The sequence below is a fragment of the Lepidochelys olivacea genome, assembly GCF_965140295.1.
Source record: "Lepidochelys olivacea isolate rLepOli2 genome assembly, chromosome: 3".
In the NCBI taxonomy this organism is placed as follows: Eukaryota; Metazoa; Chordata; order Testudines; family Cheloniidae; genus Lepidochelys; species Lepidochelys olivacea.
Window position 1 is genome coordinate 25,414,971 of NC_140413.1, and position 16,912 is coordinate 25,431,882.

Here is a 16,912-nt window from a genome sequence, read left to right on the forward strand (position 1 = left end):
AGTGCATGGTTTACTCCTCTGCTTACACTGGGCCTGGGGGGTCCCAGTGCCTGTTTCTTCACCTTACATTGGGATGGGGGGGTCCCAGGGCTTGCCCCCCCTTTACACTGGGGTTTGGGGTTTCCAGTACCAGTTCCCCCCCTTGCACTACAGTTGGGGGGAGGGGGGATCTCAGAGCTTGTTCCGCTCCCTTACGCTGGGTTTGGGGAGGGCCCCAGGGCCTGTTCTTCACCCCCCTCTCCCCCGGGTTTGGTTGGTCCCAGTGCCCAATGTCTGCCCGTTAGCTCGGTGAGTGGGGAGGTGCGAACCCGCGGCCCCGTCTGTCAGGCGCGAGGAGGCGGGGCTGGGGGCGAAGTGCCCGCCCATCGCCGGCTGGGAGGCTGTGATAGGCCACCAGGCGGAGGGGGTGGAGCAGTGTGTGCCGCGCCCCCTTGGCTGGGCGGGCGCTGGGGCTGCTGTCGCGCGCGGGGGAGGCGTTGGTGCGGATCCCTGCTGCCGGCGGAGCACCGCGGCTCAGGTAAGGGGTGAGGGGGCGGCGTCCGGGCGAGGTCCCTGCGCCCCGCGTGGGGAGAGGTGGCCCTGGGCCCGCGTCGCCGCTTGCGTTGCCCCGGGAGACCGTGCGGGTGGGCGCTGGGACATGTGGGCGCAGACCAGGCTACGGCTGCGCTCTTCCCTGCGAGCTGCCCCCGCCACGAACTGCCCCCCCCCCCGAATGAGGTGGGGGTCCTGCTGGCTCCGGGCTCCCCCCGCCACCTCATTCGCTGTGGAGGCGGGTGGCAACCGGCGTACTGGGCTGCTGCCCTCCCTCTCCCCCCCCCCCCCCCCCGCCACTTCACTGGGCTTTGGGTGGGGAATGCTGGGCTAATTTGTGTCTTCCCCCCCCGGTACATTAGGGGTGGGGCGGGCGCTGCAGGGCCCAGTCTGCTCCCCCTCCCCGCGTACGCGGGGGCCGCAGGGCCTGGTCTGCTCTCCTGGAGCACCTGCGGGGCTAGCACCGCACAGACACTTAAGCAAATAGGTGGGCAGTCAGATCCCCAAAGCGTGGACACGTTTATTTCAAACTATAGCAGGTGGATGAGGCAAGCAAAGTGGAGGGGGGAGGGAATAACGCACACCTATTTGGGTGGTTGAAGGAGTGGGTCCTTCGTGTCCACTGGGCTCTGTGTTGGTGTCCTTCCCTCCTTTATTATAACTTGTGCATCCAGAACACTGCAAAATGTATTTTAGGCTTTGAACTCACCATTTGCCTATAAATAAGGCGAGGCAGTACCAAGCTGAGACTCCATTCACCCTCTTTTCTTTTAAAAACAAAATGTACTTTGTTTTTATTGTCCCCCTGTGATCATTGAGACTGCTCAGGCCTCACCAATGCAGGAAAGTTTTACCAGTTACATTGGGATAGTTATATCTGTCTAAGCCCTATGAGGACATTCCTATTCTGGTATAAGGGTGCTTTTCTTTTTTTAGCTTAAACCTTTTTCCAAGTAAGATAAACTAAACCAAAAACTGCCTCTTGTACCAGAGTGGAGTGTACTACCGATACAACTAATGGTTTTAATTCATTCTCAGGTTATCCTGAAAAAATCTTTTTCTTCTAGCTGCTGTGACATCTGACTGTAAAGTGTCTTGACTTTTCCTAGACTAAACATGAAAATACTGAAGTTAGTTATGAGGATGGGTGGAAAAGACTTCTGTAACATTGACTCCACCCTCCTGGTTGAATCCCTAAACACCTCTCCATATTGTGATGTATCTGATGTTGAACTGATACCACACTTGATTTTACTTATTTTTTCTAATTTAGCTTTAAGGCAGTCTTCCTTTTATTTTATTGATCTGGCTTTCAATATGCTAAGCTCTCAGCATTCCTGTTTTATGTACTGACATTGTATGTTCCATAAAGCACTAGAAAGACTTTCACTTTGCACTTTTTTCCCTTTTTTATTTTTGTGTTGTCCTGTCTTTTTTATTATTATTATTTATTATTTTCCCCCTTCTCTTCTCCCAGCATCTCTCCAACTGCTTAGTTAGAAATGTATAATAATCTAAACATCATTTTCACTGTGAGCTCCTACCTGGAGGAATGAAATGCATTTGTCACATAAGACTGGAGAAAAATAAAGCTAATTCCTTGCCTGTTCTGTAAGGTGTGATGTTATTAAATTTTCCTTTTTGGTAAAGTATAGAGAATACTTGTACACCAGCAGTTTTGTCATTTTTCTCTTAGACATGATTTCTGTGTGATGAGAAAGTTTCTTTCCTAACTCCCCATATGTTTAGTTTAAATAAATAAAACTATGAAACTCTATAGAGACCAGGAATTTCTTAACCCTCCCAAGGCTATACTGTAATTTGTTCGTGGGCATAAAAGAAAATTACAGATTACATGAGAGTAACATTAAGAGCTTGATTTAAACCCACAAAAGTGGAAACTAACAGTTAAGGCTAAAATTCTTCCAAACATTACATTTTTGCCTAACTACTGCAGCACATCTAGTTTATAAGATTGTACCTAAATGCAGCTAACGATATCTAAGAGTTTTAGGATTGCTTATTAATTTATTTGCGTTCTGCGTACTTCATATTTTAATTTCCTTTTATGCTACTCTCTTGTATCCTTTATGTAGTAACTCTTGAATTCCTGTTTCCTTCCACCCTCAATTTAAAAAAAAAAAAAAAAAAAATGAAACATTAGAAGCCATTAAAAAGTCAGTACTTGTTAGTCAAAAGAAAAACATAAAGGTAACGCATAGGGGGAAACTGTAGTGATGTTGGATTAGTTGGATACCATTGCGTACTAACCGTTGGCAAATATTGACACTGTAATGGCCATCAGAGTAGCTGTAATTGTCATAGTGCTGGGGAGAATTCTTTATGGTCAGTGTGCTGAGGTTTAGAATGTCTTCATAACACTACTTTATATGCTCTGCTTTTGTCAGGCCCCAAAAAACATGTTGTTTAAAATTAGTGTTTAAAAATACATCTCCAAAGTATCTGGGCTAAACAGTGCAAATCATTTAGACTAGAATGAAAATTTCCACCTTAAAATAGAAATCCTTTTTTGCTTATGTATGAATAACTTCAGACTGGTTAGTCCTCTCCTATCAGTCATATTTATATGTATATCTGAATATCCTGTAATAATAGCTTTTAATTTAATTTGTTTGTGTTGGGCATGATGCAAAATGCTAGTGGCCTTCTTTAAAACCGTTTTAAGACTACATTCAGAAACTCCCTTTCTGCTACATATATAAAGTTTGATCATTCATTTGCTAATTAATATTTTTCTGTTTTTGTAATATTCAAAATCACAAGATTTCACTTTTCACAACTTAATCAGATTATTTAGCTGTAATTCTGAAAATAAAATCCTGAAAATAAATTTATTATGCTAATGTTAACCCTTAACTTTAATGTCCCAAGTGGACAATAAAACATGTAGTAAATATATGGGGATTTGGGGGCCAAGACCTGCTAGTGCTATCTATGTATGTAGTTCTACTGACTTCACTGCATGTCATGGTTTTGGCCCGTTATTAACACTCTGCTAGTAGTACATTTCATGAAACTCATTCCGTTTTACTCTTATTCCTGGGTATGGTGAATAGAGAAAATAATTTGAAATAGGTGAGTTAAAATATTCTATACTGAACTAGTCCAAAAGCTAAGGAAAAATGGGGTAAAATGGAATTTCTCTGAAATTATACATATGGTGCAGGCTATTGGGTTCTTATTTGTAGTTATAAAGTCAAACTATGATAGACAATAGTTTCCATAGAAAAGGGTGTAGGACATAATACTGCGAGCCACTGAGTGACCTCCATTTCAGTGAAAATGAAGAGCATGCTTTTATTTTTCTATATGTTTGTATGGTGCCCAATCCTAACTGGAGTTTTTTGATGCTACCACAATACAAATTATTTATTTACATAGGACAGTTTTTGGGGGGCCATATCTGATTGAGTATGGGGACACTCATACTCAATTCAGGTGTTTTTAACTGTTTGTAAAGTTTTGTTAATTTTGAGTTCTAGAAATGGCCAAAACAGGGGTAATTTTTATTTTAGCCTAAATAAATATCAGTCAATCCCAGTGAGATTCATATGAATAATCAGTTTTATTTCACAAACTGCTTTAATAATATACAAATCAGTAAAGCACTTTAGAAACTGCTGAGGTATGATTATCTAACTTAGCTCCTGAGTTATACTGATTACAGTCATTTCTCTGGGATTTCACTGTTTGTTCGCTCTCCTAGTTTATAGTTCTGTGTGTCTCCATGCAAATCAGCTTGCAGGATTAGGGGCCTTAGTCAATAGGAATAGTCACTGTGCTTGAAGTGAAGTGCACAATAAATCTTTGCCAGATTGAGCCCTAGATGTTTGAGAGATTCCTTTTCGTGTATGTGCCATTGTCTATGGCAGAGATTCTCAAACTGTGGTCCATGGACCACCAGTGGTCCGCGAGCTCCATTCAGGTAGTCCGTGGATAGTTCCCTCTAAGGTGCACGCCTGGGCAGTCGCACACAGAAGAATGAAGGGCCACCCACCTAATTAGTGGAGCCGTGCAGGTGTGGCTCCACTAATTAGAGGCCTGGACCCTGGAGAAGAAGCACATGTAAGGGGAGGTGGTGGCCCTGGGGGGAATAAGGGGTAGGTGGGTGGGGGCAGTGGGGTGAGAAGAGGGGGTGGAGGGAATGTGGGATGTGTAGGGCTGCGGCGGCCAGAGAAAGAGGCGACTTTCCCCAGCTGCAGGACTGTGGCTGCCTGGGAGAGACAGCCCTCCTTCCCAGCCTCAGCTCTGTGGCCGCCGTGGCAGGGGAGAGACCCCCTCCTTCCCAGCCCCAGCTCAAAGGCTGCTGCGGTGTGGGAGGGGGGAAGAGGGAGAGACCCCATCCTTCCTAGCCCCAGCTTGGAGGCTGACGCAGCACGGGGGAGAGGGAGAGACCCTGCCTCCTTCCCAGTCCCAGCTCGGGGGCTGCCTCAGCGGGGGAGAGGGGGCACATCTATCTCATTAGAAAGATAAGATTACTGATATTAAAATATGAGTTGTGTACTTTTATTTGTAGACCAAAAAATGTTAAAGGTTTTTTTATATATATTTATAGAGCTTTTATCCAAAGTGCTTACAATAGTTAACTGGTGGTACAAACGACATTTGGAAAGATCATTAAGTGGTCTGCTGAGACCCTCAGAAATTTTCAAGTGATCCTCCAAAAAGAAAGTTGAGAACCACTGGTCTACGGTACGATTCTGCTAGTATTGGAGGCCATTCTACCCAAAACTATCACTAATCCTGTTCGTTGTGGCACTTTATTGTGGGAATAAATATTGGCTCAGTTTGTGAATGTATTCCTCCTTCAGGGGTGGCCAACCTGAGAAGGAGCCAGAATTTACCAATGTACATTGCCAAAGAGCCACAGTAATACGTCAGCAGCCTCTCATCAGCTCCCCCCCGGCTCCTAGAAACTCCCACCCACTGGTAGCCCTGCCAATCAGCGCCTCCCCCTCCCTCCCGATCAGCTGTTTCATGGCATGCAGGAGGCTCTGGGGCAGGAAGGGGAAGGAGCGAGGGCATGGCAGGCTTGGAGGAGGGCGCAGGAAGGGGTGGAGTGGGGACAGGGCCTGTGGCAGAGCCAGAGGTTGAGTACTGAGCACCCCTTGGCGCATTAGAAAGTTGGCACCTGTAGCTCCAGCCTCAGAGTCGGTGCCTGTACAAGGAGCCGCATATTAACTTCTGAAGAGCCACATGTGGTTCTGGAGCCACAGGTTGGCCATCCGTGTCCTACTTTGATCAGGAGGACAGTATTGATGTGGCATGAGAATGATTGCTTATATATGTTGTGGAGTGTGTTTATCAGATTCCTGGGCTTAGTTCTCTAGCGCTCTGTGGTGACTTGTAAATTAATGAGTCCTAATTGGGCCTTAGATTTTGCATTCATAAACCTTCCTACTCCATTTGCTCCTGGGGGAATTCTGCACCTAAAAATTTATTTATATATATATATAAATTTTTATATATTTTAAAATTCTGCATATTTTATTTGTCAAAATAACACAATATAATCATGCCGGTTTCTATTATTTTGGTAATTTATTTTAAAATATCTCTCAGCAAATATGTTCATAACAATACAGACCAAATAAAAAGATTCTAGTAATTTTTTTGACAGATTTCTTACTAGGCACATTAATACAGAACTTTTGAGTAATTTAAATTACAGTACATAACTGTATTTCCTTCACCTGTCAGAAGCAGTGCAAAGGCTTGGGGGAGTCAGGGGTAATGGAGGACCTGAGAGAGGGAGAAGGAGCCTGGAGTGAACCTGGAGGGTTGTTGGGTAGGGGTGGGAGAAGTATGGAACAGGTTTTTGCGGGGGTGAGAGAGGTGGGATTGTGAGGGAGTTGGGAAGACTCCCCTATGCAGACCCTGGCTGAGCCCAAGCTGCTCCCATTCAGTCAGGCACGTGTTCCTCTGTTCCCACACCCCCATGGGTCTCTGCAGCCTCCTCCCCTATTACCATGTGACCTTGCCCTCGCACTCCCATTCAGCCCCTGGCTCAACGCTGTCACCCCACAGGCTTCTGAACCCCAGTCCGTGACCTCCCACAGCAGCCCTGCGTGCCCCACTCTGTCTGTTGTAACCTGGCTCAATGGGCAAGGTGCTGTGATGAACTTCTACTCCTGGGAGAATTCTGTGCAACTGTGCGCACACAGATTTTTTTTTGCCCAGAGAAAACACGTTCTGCCCCAGAAGTGCTGCAGTTCTTCCTTTTGCTAACTAGAGGCCGCTGTGGTGTCAGAACAGCTGGCTGAGTTCATGCTGCTGGCTGTTCCGATGCCAGAGCAACTTCTGGTGGGCAAAAGGCAGAAAGGAACTACAGCACTTCTTGGGCAGAACGTATTTTCTGTGGGGAAAAATAAAAATTATGCAGGACACATGAATTCTGCACATGCACACTGGTGCAGAATTCCCCCAGGAGTATCCATTATACTGTCGTGATAGTTCAGTGTTCTTAAGGGGGGAATTGTAGGCATACATTGGCGTTTTAAGACATAGAAGGTCCATGGTATACTGTAGTTCCCTGATGCTTTCATTTTGAAGCAAATTTAATGCATGGTTTGGAGGTTTTTTTAGTAGGAGTTTTTTGTGGAAAACATGGCATTTTTTCTCTCTCTCTAGCTTACCTTTTAGGGGCATTGTGCTTCAGTAAGTCTAAGGCAAGACTTGGCCAGATTATGACAAGATCATTTGTACATCAACTGACTTCTTTTTTTTTTTTCTTGAAGTTTTGTTTTTAGTGAGAGCTCTGGGTAAGAGCACAGTTTGAGCAGTGTAATTCAATCATTGATTTGTAGGTTGACCATGGCTGTTTGGATTGATACCATGGTCCTTTCTCCTATGTGTCACTTGAAGGCATGTGTTTGAACATGTAGTATTTTGTTTCACAGAGAATGAATTGGTACATACGCTAATTAATCCACCATCATTTCCATTTTCCAGAAGCCCAAAGTTCCATCTAGGTTGTCACATTGAAGAAAAGCTCAGTGTAAGCTCAAAAGCTTGTATCTCTCACCAACTGGCACTGGTCCAATAAAATATATTGCCTCACCCACCTTGTATCTCTGATATCCTTGGACCAACACAGCTACGACGACACTGCATAGATTGAATCAAAGGCTTTTGGGGGGAAAGAGAAACTTGAAATACACTTCCTAATTTTGTCTTTTTATATGTTGATTACCATTCTGTAGTGCAAAGATAGGGAGAATCTGTTCTGTGTTTTGTGTAGTCCGATGATATTGGCTCATCTTTTGATGATGATCAAGTAACTTGAATCTCTTACTGACATTTCTTCTAATACAGAAGAATCTGTTTTTGAGGGCTGAAGCAGTCCCAGCATGGTGGTTAGCCTGTCTCAGATAAATGGACTCCAGAACTATGTTGAAACAGTTCCTATAAGTCTTCTAGGTGTGCACAGTAATAAGATTGAAATTTTCCTTTGATATATTATTTGGGATTTGTTGGGTCTAATTTTCTGTGGATTTTATTTGAAATAATAGATTGGAATGGAAATGTCTGAAGACAGGTTACATAGGCTCCAAGGCCAGAAGGGACCATTGTGATGATCTAGTTGGACCTCCTGTATAACATAGGCCACAGATCTCCTCCCAAATAATTCCTAGAACATATCTTTTAGAAAAACATCCAATCTTGATTGAAAAATTGTCAGTGATACAGAATTGAATATGAACCTAGGTAACTTGTTCCAGTGGTTAATTACCCTCACTGTCAAACATTTACACCTTATTTCCAGTCTGAATTTGTCTAGCTTGCAGCTACAAGCCATTGGATTGTATTATATCTTTCTATGCTAGGCTGAAGAGCCCATTATTATAGTCTGTAGTCAAGTTACTTGTTGTCCTTCTCTTTGTTAAGTTAAATAGATAGGCTCCAGGAGCTCAATTTCTATAAGGAATATTTTCTAATCCTTTAATCATTCTCATGGCTCGTCTCTGAACCCTTTCCAATTTATCAACATCCTTCTTGAATTATGGGCATGAGAGCTTGACACGTTATTCCGGCTGTGGTTGTACTAGTGCCAAATGCAGAGGTAAAATAACCTTTGTACTCCTACTCCAGATTCTCCTGTTCATGCATCCCAGGATGGCATTAGTTCCTTTGGCTACAGCATCATATTGGGAGCTTATGTTCAGCATATTATCCACTATGACTCCCAAATCTTTTTCAGAGTCACTACTTCCCAGGATAGATTCCCCTATTCTATAAGTATGGCTTACATTCTTTGTTCCTATATGTGTACACTTACATTTAGTCATGTTAAAATACTTATTGTTTGCCTCACCTCAGTCCCTGGAAAAACCATGGAGCAGGTCCTCAAGGAATCAATCTTGAAGCTCTTAGAAGAGCGGAAAGTGATCAGGAACAGTCAGCATGGATTCATCAAGGGCAAGTCATGCCTGACTAACCTAATTGCTTTCTGTGACGAGATAACTGGACTTGTAGATGAGGGGAAAGCAGTGGACATGTTGTTCCTTGACTTTAGCAAAGCTTTCGATATGGTCTCCCACAGTATTCTTTCCAGCAAGTTAAAGAAGTATGGGCTGGATGAATGGACTATAAGGTGAACAGAAAGCTGGCTAGATTGTCTGGCTCAACGAGTAGTGATCAATGATTCCATGTCTAGTTGGCAGCTGGTATCAAGCAGAGTGCCCCAAGGGTTGGTCCTATGGCCAGTTTGGTTAAATATCTTCATTAATGATCTGGAGGATGGCGTGGATTGCACCCACACTAAACTAGGAGGAGTGATAGATATGCTGGAGGATAGGGGTAGGATACAGAGGGACTTAGACAAATTAGAGGAATGGGCCAAAAGAAATCTGATGAGGTTCAAGAAGAACAAGTGCAGAGTCCTGCACTTAGGACAGAAGAATCCCATGCACTGCTACAGACAAGGGACTGAGTGGCTAGGCAGCAGTTCTGCAGAAAAGGACCTAGGGGTTACAGTGGACGAGAAGCTGGATATGAGTCAACAGTGTACCCTTGTTGCCAAGAAGGCTTACGGCATTTTGGGCTGTATAAGTAGGAACATTGCCAACAGATTGAGGGACGTGATCATTTCCCCTCTATTTGGCATTAGTGAGGCCTCATCTGGAGTACTGTGTCCAGTTTTGGGCCCCACACAACAAGAAGGATGTGGAAAAATTGGAAAGAGTCCAGTGGAGGGCAACAAAAATGATAGGGGGTTGGAGCACATGACTTATGAGGGGAGGCTGAGGGAACTGGGATTATTTAGTCTGCAGAAGAGAAGAATGAGGGGGGATTTGATAGCTGTTTTCAACTACCTGAAAGGGGGTTCCAAAGAGGATGGCTCTGGACTGTTCTCAGTGGTAGCTGATGACAGAACGAGGAGTAATGGTCTCAAGTTGCAGTGGGGGAGGTTTAGGTTGGATATTAGGAAAACCTTTTTCACTAGGAGGGTGGTGAAACACTGGAATGGGTTACCTAGGGAGGTGGTAGAATCTCCTTCCTTAGATATTTTTAAGGTCAGGCTTGAGACAGCCCTGGCTGGGATGATTTAGTTGGGGATTGGCCCTGCTTTGAGCAGGGGTTGGACTAGATGACCTCCTGAGGTCCCTTCCAACCCTGATATTCTATGCTTGTGCCCTGTTTACTAAGTTATCTATATTGCTCTGAATCAGTGACCTATCCTCCACATTATTTACTCGAACTTTTGTGTAATCAGCAATGATTTTGTGTGTGTGTGTGTGTTTTGTTTGTTTTCTTTCAGGTCATTGATAAAATGTTAAATATTGTAAGGCCAAGAACTGACCCCTATGGGATGCCACTGAAAACACATGCACTCAGTGATGATTTACTGTTTAGAATTACTTTTGCAGTTTTTAATCCATTTAACGTGTGATATGTTAATTGTATATCATTCTGGTTTTTAAATCCAAATACTGTGCAGTACCAAGACAAACACATTACAAAAGTTTGAATATATTATGTCAGCACTATAACCTTTATCAGCCAAATTTATAATCTCATCAAAAAAGTTATCAAGTTAGTTTGACAAGATCTATTTTTCCATAAACTCATGTTGATTACGTTAATTCCATTACTCTCCTTAAATTCTTATTAACTGAGTCCTATTATCTTGCTGGGATTGATGTCAGGCTGATGGGCCTATAATTACCGAGGTCATCCCATTTACCCTTTATAAAAATTGACACAATATTAGCTTTCTTCCCATCTTCTGGAACTTCTCCAGTGCTCCAGAGCTGATTGAAAATCATAATTAATCTTCCAGTGACTTCCTCAGCTAGCTCTCTTAAAATTCTTGGATGCAATTTATCTGGACTTTATTAGCTTTTGTTTAATATCCTCCAGAGGTACTAGGATGAAGGATGTAGGATGAAGAGTATTTTTATTGCATGATGAAACTACATCATCTTTTCCCTCAAATACAGAACAGAAATATTTACTGAACACTTCTGCCTTTTTTGCATTATTAATAATGTATTATGGACATTACAATTACATTACATTACAATAATGTTGTTATGGACCCATATTATTGTTCCTAATATATATATATTTTTTAAAAACCTCCTTATTGTCCTTAACTCTACTGGCCATAGACTTCTTGTGTCCCTTGGCTTCCATAATCCGTTTTCTATAATTTTCTAACTTCTGGTTTATATTCCTAACAATGAGCTTTCCCTTTCTTTTGTTATATATTATTTTTAATTTTTTTGTAGCTGTCTTCACTTCCCCTCTAACTGTTTTTTTAACCAGCACAGTCTTCTTCCTTAATCATTGGATTGTGGCTTTTTGGGAATCTAGTAAGGTGTTCTTAAGTGATTCCCAATTATCATTCACATTGTTCTGAGTCAGTTCTTCCTTCCAGCTAATTGGCTCATGATTGTTTGTTTTCAGCTTTGTGAAATTGGCCCTGTTAAATCAAAATAAATAAATATATATAAAAATTAATTACTGGGTTGGACTCATTCTGCTTGTACATTATAAATATGATTTATACCAAATTATGATTACTTGTAGCTAAGCGAACATTAATTTTTTGTTCTGTGATCATCTCCTTGTTAGGACAAGTTCTACACTAATACATTTTTTCCCCATGTTGGCAGTACAATTTTGTAGTTGGGAAATTTGTAATCTGTAATGTTTAGAAGTTCCGAAGAAATTTTAGTACTGGCAACATGAGACCTCCAACATATATCATTTAAATTGAAGCCCCCCATGATCACATACCTTTTCTCCTATGTATTATGGATAGGGTGCATAAGGCGGTTAGCCTTTTCCCTATTGTGATTTGGTGGTCTGTTAGAACATTGATGCATAAGCATTCAAGATCATTTTCTTTTGAGTTATCAGTGACTTGGAAACAGGGAGGAAGGATTTTCTCATAGTATTTAATATTATTTATTTAAATGGCTTGTTTCTAGATTGGATCCTCTACATAAAATCTGGAAGTTGAAATTGCTAGGATTGTTTCTCTTCTGAGTTGTCATTATTTCTAGAAACTATTAGTGTCTAATGCTTCTTCAGCCTGATAATCCCCTCCTTCAGTGTAATTTGATTTCCTCTATTAGTATATCATTATGTAATTTTGTAGTTCTGCAGTTCTCAAACTGTGGTGTAGAGTAGACTGCTGGTGATTTCCATAGAGGATGTTGTGTGCTGCTTCAGCCTTGTTTTCAGATCTGAAGGGCTTGGACACCTGTAGGAACAGCTGGAAACAAGGCAGAGCCACCATAACGGATTCCAGTAGAGGCTCCTCCTGCATAGAAGAGGAAATGGGAGCTGTTTTATGTTCATCTACATTACATTTTTAATATCAGTGATGTAAGCTCTAGTATAGACCATGCTTAGGCATTTTCAGCACTGTCTCAGAGTAGGGTTTCACAACATGGTACTGAAAATGTCAGACGCTATCACCAGTGCAACTGTATCTGTGCTGGAGAGTGTGTATGAAATTCTGTAGTGTAGACAAGGCTTCAGGGACAGGAACTGTCATCTACCAGCTAGAATGGAGCTACCAATTGTATCAGGAGCTGTCAGTGAGACGGGAGCAACCCCTACCACTACATAACTCTCTTGTGGCAGTCCCCTTCTTCCTGCACATAGTTCTGGGTGTGGCAGGCTAGTATTGCAAGGGAGTGGGGGAAGAATCAATGAGTTGGGAGAGAAATAGTTGCACGTAGCAAGGGGAAAAAGTGTGACTTCCCTCCAGTAACAGGACAAAATAACAAACATAGCAAACACAGTAAACAATATCTAAATACTTTCCTAATGTTACATTTCCATATAAACAATCATAATTACCACAAGGATAGTTAGTGATTACAAATAAGATCAGGACTGGGATATTGGAAAACGGGGTCCATGAGACTCTCTCAAAGGTAGTCCATTTGAGAATCCCTGTTAGTGTGATAAGTATTGAACAGATTAGTGTCTATATGGTGTATGTCTTGAGGTTCTTTATCTTTTTCCTTTATATTTTTGCATCAAATATTACCTCTTTTTAAAAAAATTTCTGTTGTGTGCTTTTAATCATTTATGTTGGTTGATTTCAGATCTTGAGGTGAGTTTAGGCTATATTGTTTGATTAACTGATTGATTAAATTTTCTATGAGTAGAGAGGCTCATGGTTTGAATATTTTCCTTTTAATTGTATAGGTTTTGTGAACAGATCATAAAGGTTTTAGGTGTGTGGCTAGTTGCTTATCCATTAATATAATGGATGTAAAACCAATTAGTTACATTTTGACAAGCATGGTTGGGATTGGACTATTTATTTGTTCATTATGTCATAGATACTTGCATAGTGTCTTTTACTGAACTTAAAGAAAATCTACCTAAAAAAATTCCTTTTTGTTCTGCTACTGACTAACTCTGTGGGCTGCCAAGTCCTTGCAGTCACCACAATTGTAGTAAATGTTTATACTTTTGTGAAAGCAGTTATTCAGTATGATCTGTTTTATTTATAAATCAAAGGGTTACTGTCAGGTTAAAATTCACATTTAAGAAGCATATTCCTTGCTTATGTTTGAAATAATATTTGATTATGAAAACAAAATTAAAAACATTTGTCACTATTTATGCTGCTAAATGCAAAGAGCAAATCCTATGGCTCTAAAAATTAGACTAGTAAGTTTTCTAACAAATTTCACTTTTAGGTTCTCATGTACTAGCAGTGATAGGCTCGCAAAAAAAACCCAAAACCAAGTTGTTTAAAAATGGTCACATAACCCTGCATTTTGAATCATATTTGACCCAACAGTGTCCCTTGTTAAAAGTTTGCATTTCTTTCGGTTAGTTTTAAGGCTGTTATTTCAAATGCTTACACATGTTCTTAAGTTGGCCTGTGATCCTGCAAACACTTACACTTGATTAACTTTGTTTGCTGCATCAGTGCCCAAGAAAGCAGAGACAGCTTAGTTACAATATTAAGTGAAAATAGCTGAGTGACAACAGGTGGATTTTGGATCTGAGTCTGCAGCTCACATCCTATGGGGCTGGTGACTAGGCTGGACCTAGAAGTAATCTGTATAAGCAGCTATAGTTATGCAAATGTGTGCATATCAGGTGCATCATCTTATGAGTTGGGCCAGGCTTCCTAATTGTTGTATGAGTTACTGAGGCCCCAAACTGAACTTTGTCTTGCTAATAATGCAGGTCAACAACACTCACTGAAGGCATGCCACAACGGTGTGGAATGGCATTTACCTTTCTACAGTTTGGAGCCTTAAGAGGTTGACAGTGTTTTCTAGAAAGCCAAAGTTTTGTAACTTACATTATTAGTCTCTTTTCTGGTCCCTTTTTGTTGAGCTGCATTTGTTCAACAAGAGGATGTGGAGGTAGACACCAAAACATTATAGAACACATATAGTAATGTAGCCTAGTAAATACTGTATTACACAGTTGTGTATTTTACTTGCAGTTCTGAATCATTGTCAGTACATTTGACTCCAAAAGATAAATTCATATACTAGTGATATGGCATTAATACAAGAAGGGAATGTTAGGTAAGCAAATACAAATAAATGTCCTGCATCTTTTAGTTCTTAATATAGTCTTTAAAGTCTAGCCCAGAAATCATGATATATTTTGTGACAAGTAACTGCATATGTATTAGCAAAAATGTTGATTTTTGTGTTCTACGTTTGTGCTTTCAGTGTATGCACTTTTTTTTTTCCCACTGAAATAGGGATGAGTGAATAGGAGAGCAGCTCACAACATCCTTTTTCATATGTCGGTGCTGAAGGGAGCAGCTCTTGTAGTGGTGCTGACTTCCTTCTATTCTTTTGACCATAAAAGGAGAAAAACGCTACCATATGACTTGCACTGGAGAGAATCACAAGGCAAAAAATGCACGTTTTAAAAATCGCTTTAGGAAGTTTATTCTGTTACATTGCTTGCTGTATTCTATTTCATGTTTCTACTTTGGTAAAAATGTCTAAAGTAACTCAGATCTGAGGTCTTTTTATACTCCCCTTCCCTCCCCCCCCCTCCCAGTTTTGTGCATCTCTGTTCTTAACAATTTTTTTAAAAATAGAAAGGCCATATTACTGGTAAAGTGAAGAACAGCTTTAATTCTTCCTGGGAATATTTGATAGTAACATCTTCAATGAACATCTGCAGAATTGAAATATATTTTGTTCTGATGAATTTTTTTGTTAAACAACTTTGAACTGAGGCCCCAATTGCTCGTTCTTTCCCCTGATGAGAGAGGATTCTGATGGGGAGCTGGATGTAAAGAGGGTGGGAGGTAAATTCCAGCTCTTTCACCACCCATTTCTAAACCTTGCAGAAACATTTCTTCTGGGGCTGAGAAGAAAAGCTTTCCAGAGCATTCTCCCATCCTGTGTCAGTGACTACACACACAATCACTCAAGAATCACTTGGATTTTACAGCATACCATACAGTTTTGTCAATAGCATTGTTGTTTTGGCTACTTTAAGCTAAAATAGACCAGCAATTTGAAAATATATAGCAAAAAACTGGGATTATAGATTAGCAGCTGTACAAAATCCTTCCATTGTGTGAATATTTGTATACTGTCAAAAAATTGCACATACATTGCACAGTGGGAACCAGATTCTTTGCTGCCTTGCAACCCTGTGTAATCATTTACACTTATGCAGAATGGGTTAAAGCATGTTTTTTTGACTAGGCCAATGATACTCAGACCTCTGTGGTTCAGGAGCCAAATTAATGATCAACATTACCCAAAAGAGCTACAGTAGTGTGAATTCGTTTCATTTACTTTAGTAGTATATATTCATGTTTAAACAATATGACAGGAAATATTTAGTGTGTGTATAATTATATAATAAAAATTCTCACAGTAAAATGACCAAGTATTATTATTTTAATCACTTACAATTGGTTAATAACATAGTAAAAGCATCTTGATCGGTTAATAAAATCACCCAGAGTTTGAATATCACATGCTGCAAATAGTCGCAGGAGATGCATTGAAGAGCCTCTCACTTAGTCTGAGTATGTCTGAAATAGGCAGCAATTGATACCCACTTTGTACCTTGTGTAGCCATTTATGTAAACCACTGGAAAATCACACCACTGGTGATTAAAGAGCCATTGTTTTGTTTCTTTTCATCACAAATTGAGGGGAAACTATTGTATTAACTATGAAATTAAAATCTTAAAAATCTTGAGGTTGTGACTTTTCTTTAGGGGGAAAAAAGTTCTTTTAACAAATTGATATTAACAAACGAAAAGGATTATCTAGTCTGAACTAACTGCTATCGTCTACATCTACTAATCTGTTTTTGAAACAAGTGAAAACATAAGTAGATGTCACCCCCGCCCCATTATTCATAAACAGTAGCAAACATACAAACTCCTAAAAATTGGTGATTTTATTTTACATTCTCATTAGCTTCTCAAAGAGATCAAGTGTCCACTCCAGATCCCCACATAACAACCAGCCATCCTAATGAGTGGCAATGGAAGGCCATACGGTCAGCTGCTCTGTCTTGGCGTACCTTCATTGAAGCTAGTGGACCTATGCCAATTTATAGCAACTGACAATTTGGCCCAGAGTCTCTTCTGGTATTGGAAGCAATCCAAGGCGATTAGAATGAGGAGTCAGATGCTCAAATACAATAGAGGTGGGTACACTAGTTATTTTTATTATTAAACAGAGATTGAGAATTTCCAGGCTTCTAGGATAGAAGATGTACTTAAAATTCCAGATATTCCCCAAAGTGCCAAAAGTGTAGAGAGACTGTTGCCTTTGATCACTGCAGTATGTGGATTGATATACACTCGCTGAGGATCAGGACCTTTAACTTTTATCTAACAAAATATAGCAAACCTCTAATAACACTTTTAATGAAA

At 40.8% G+C, this 16,912-nt stretch overlaps 1 protein-coding gene across 9 annotated transcripts in view; it reads left to right on the plus strand.

Annotated features, from left to right (window-relative positions):
- Positions 1–401: 401 nt before the first annotated feature.
- Positions 402–16,912, plus strand: part of CYRIA (CYFIP related Rac1 interactor A) — an 82,520-nt gene continuing 66,009 nt past the window's right edge. For 6 of the 9 annotated variants that reach the window (XM_084625089.1, XM_084625096.1, XM_084625099.1 and 3 more), the window contains exon 1: positions 402–517. The gene's annotated coding sequence lies outside the window, so the exon portion shown is untranslated. The remainder of the gene's footprint in view (positions 518–16,912) is intronic. The other 3 variants (XM_084625094.1, XM_084625097.1, XM_084625092.1) reach the window with 3 other exon arrangements.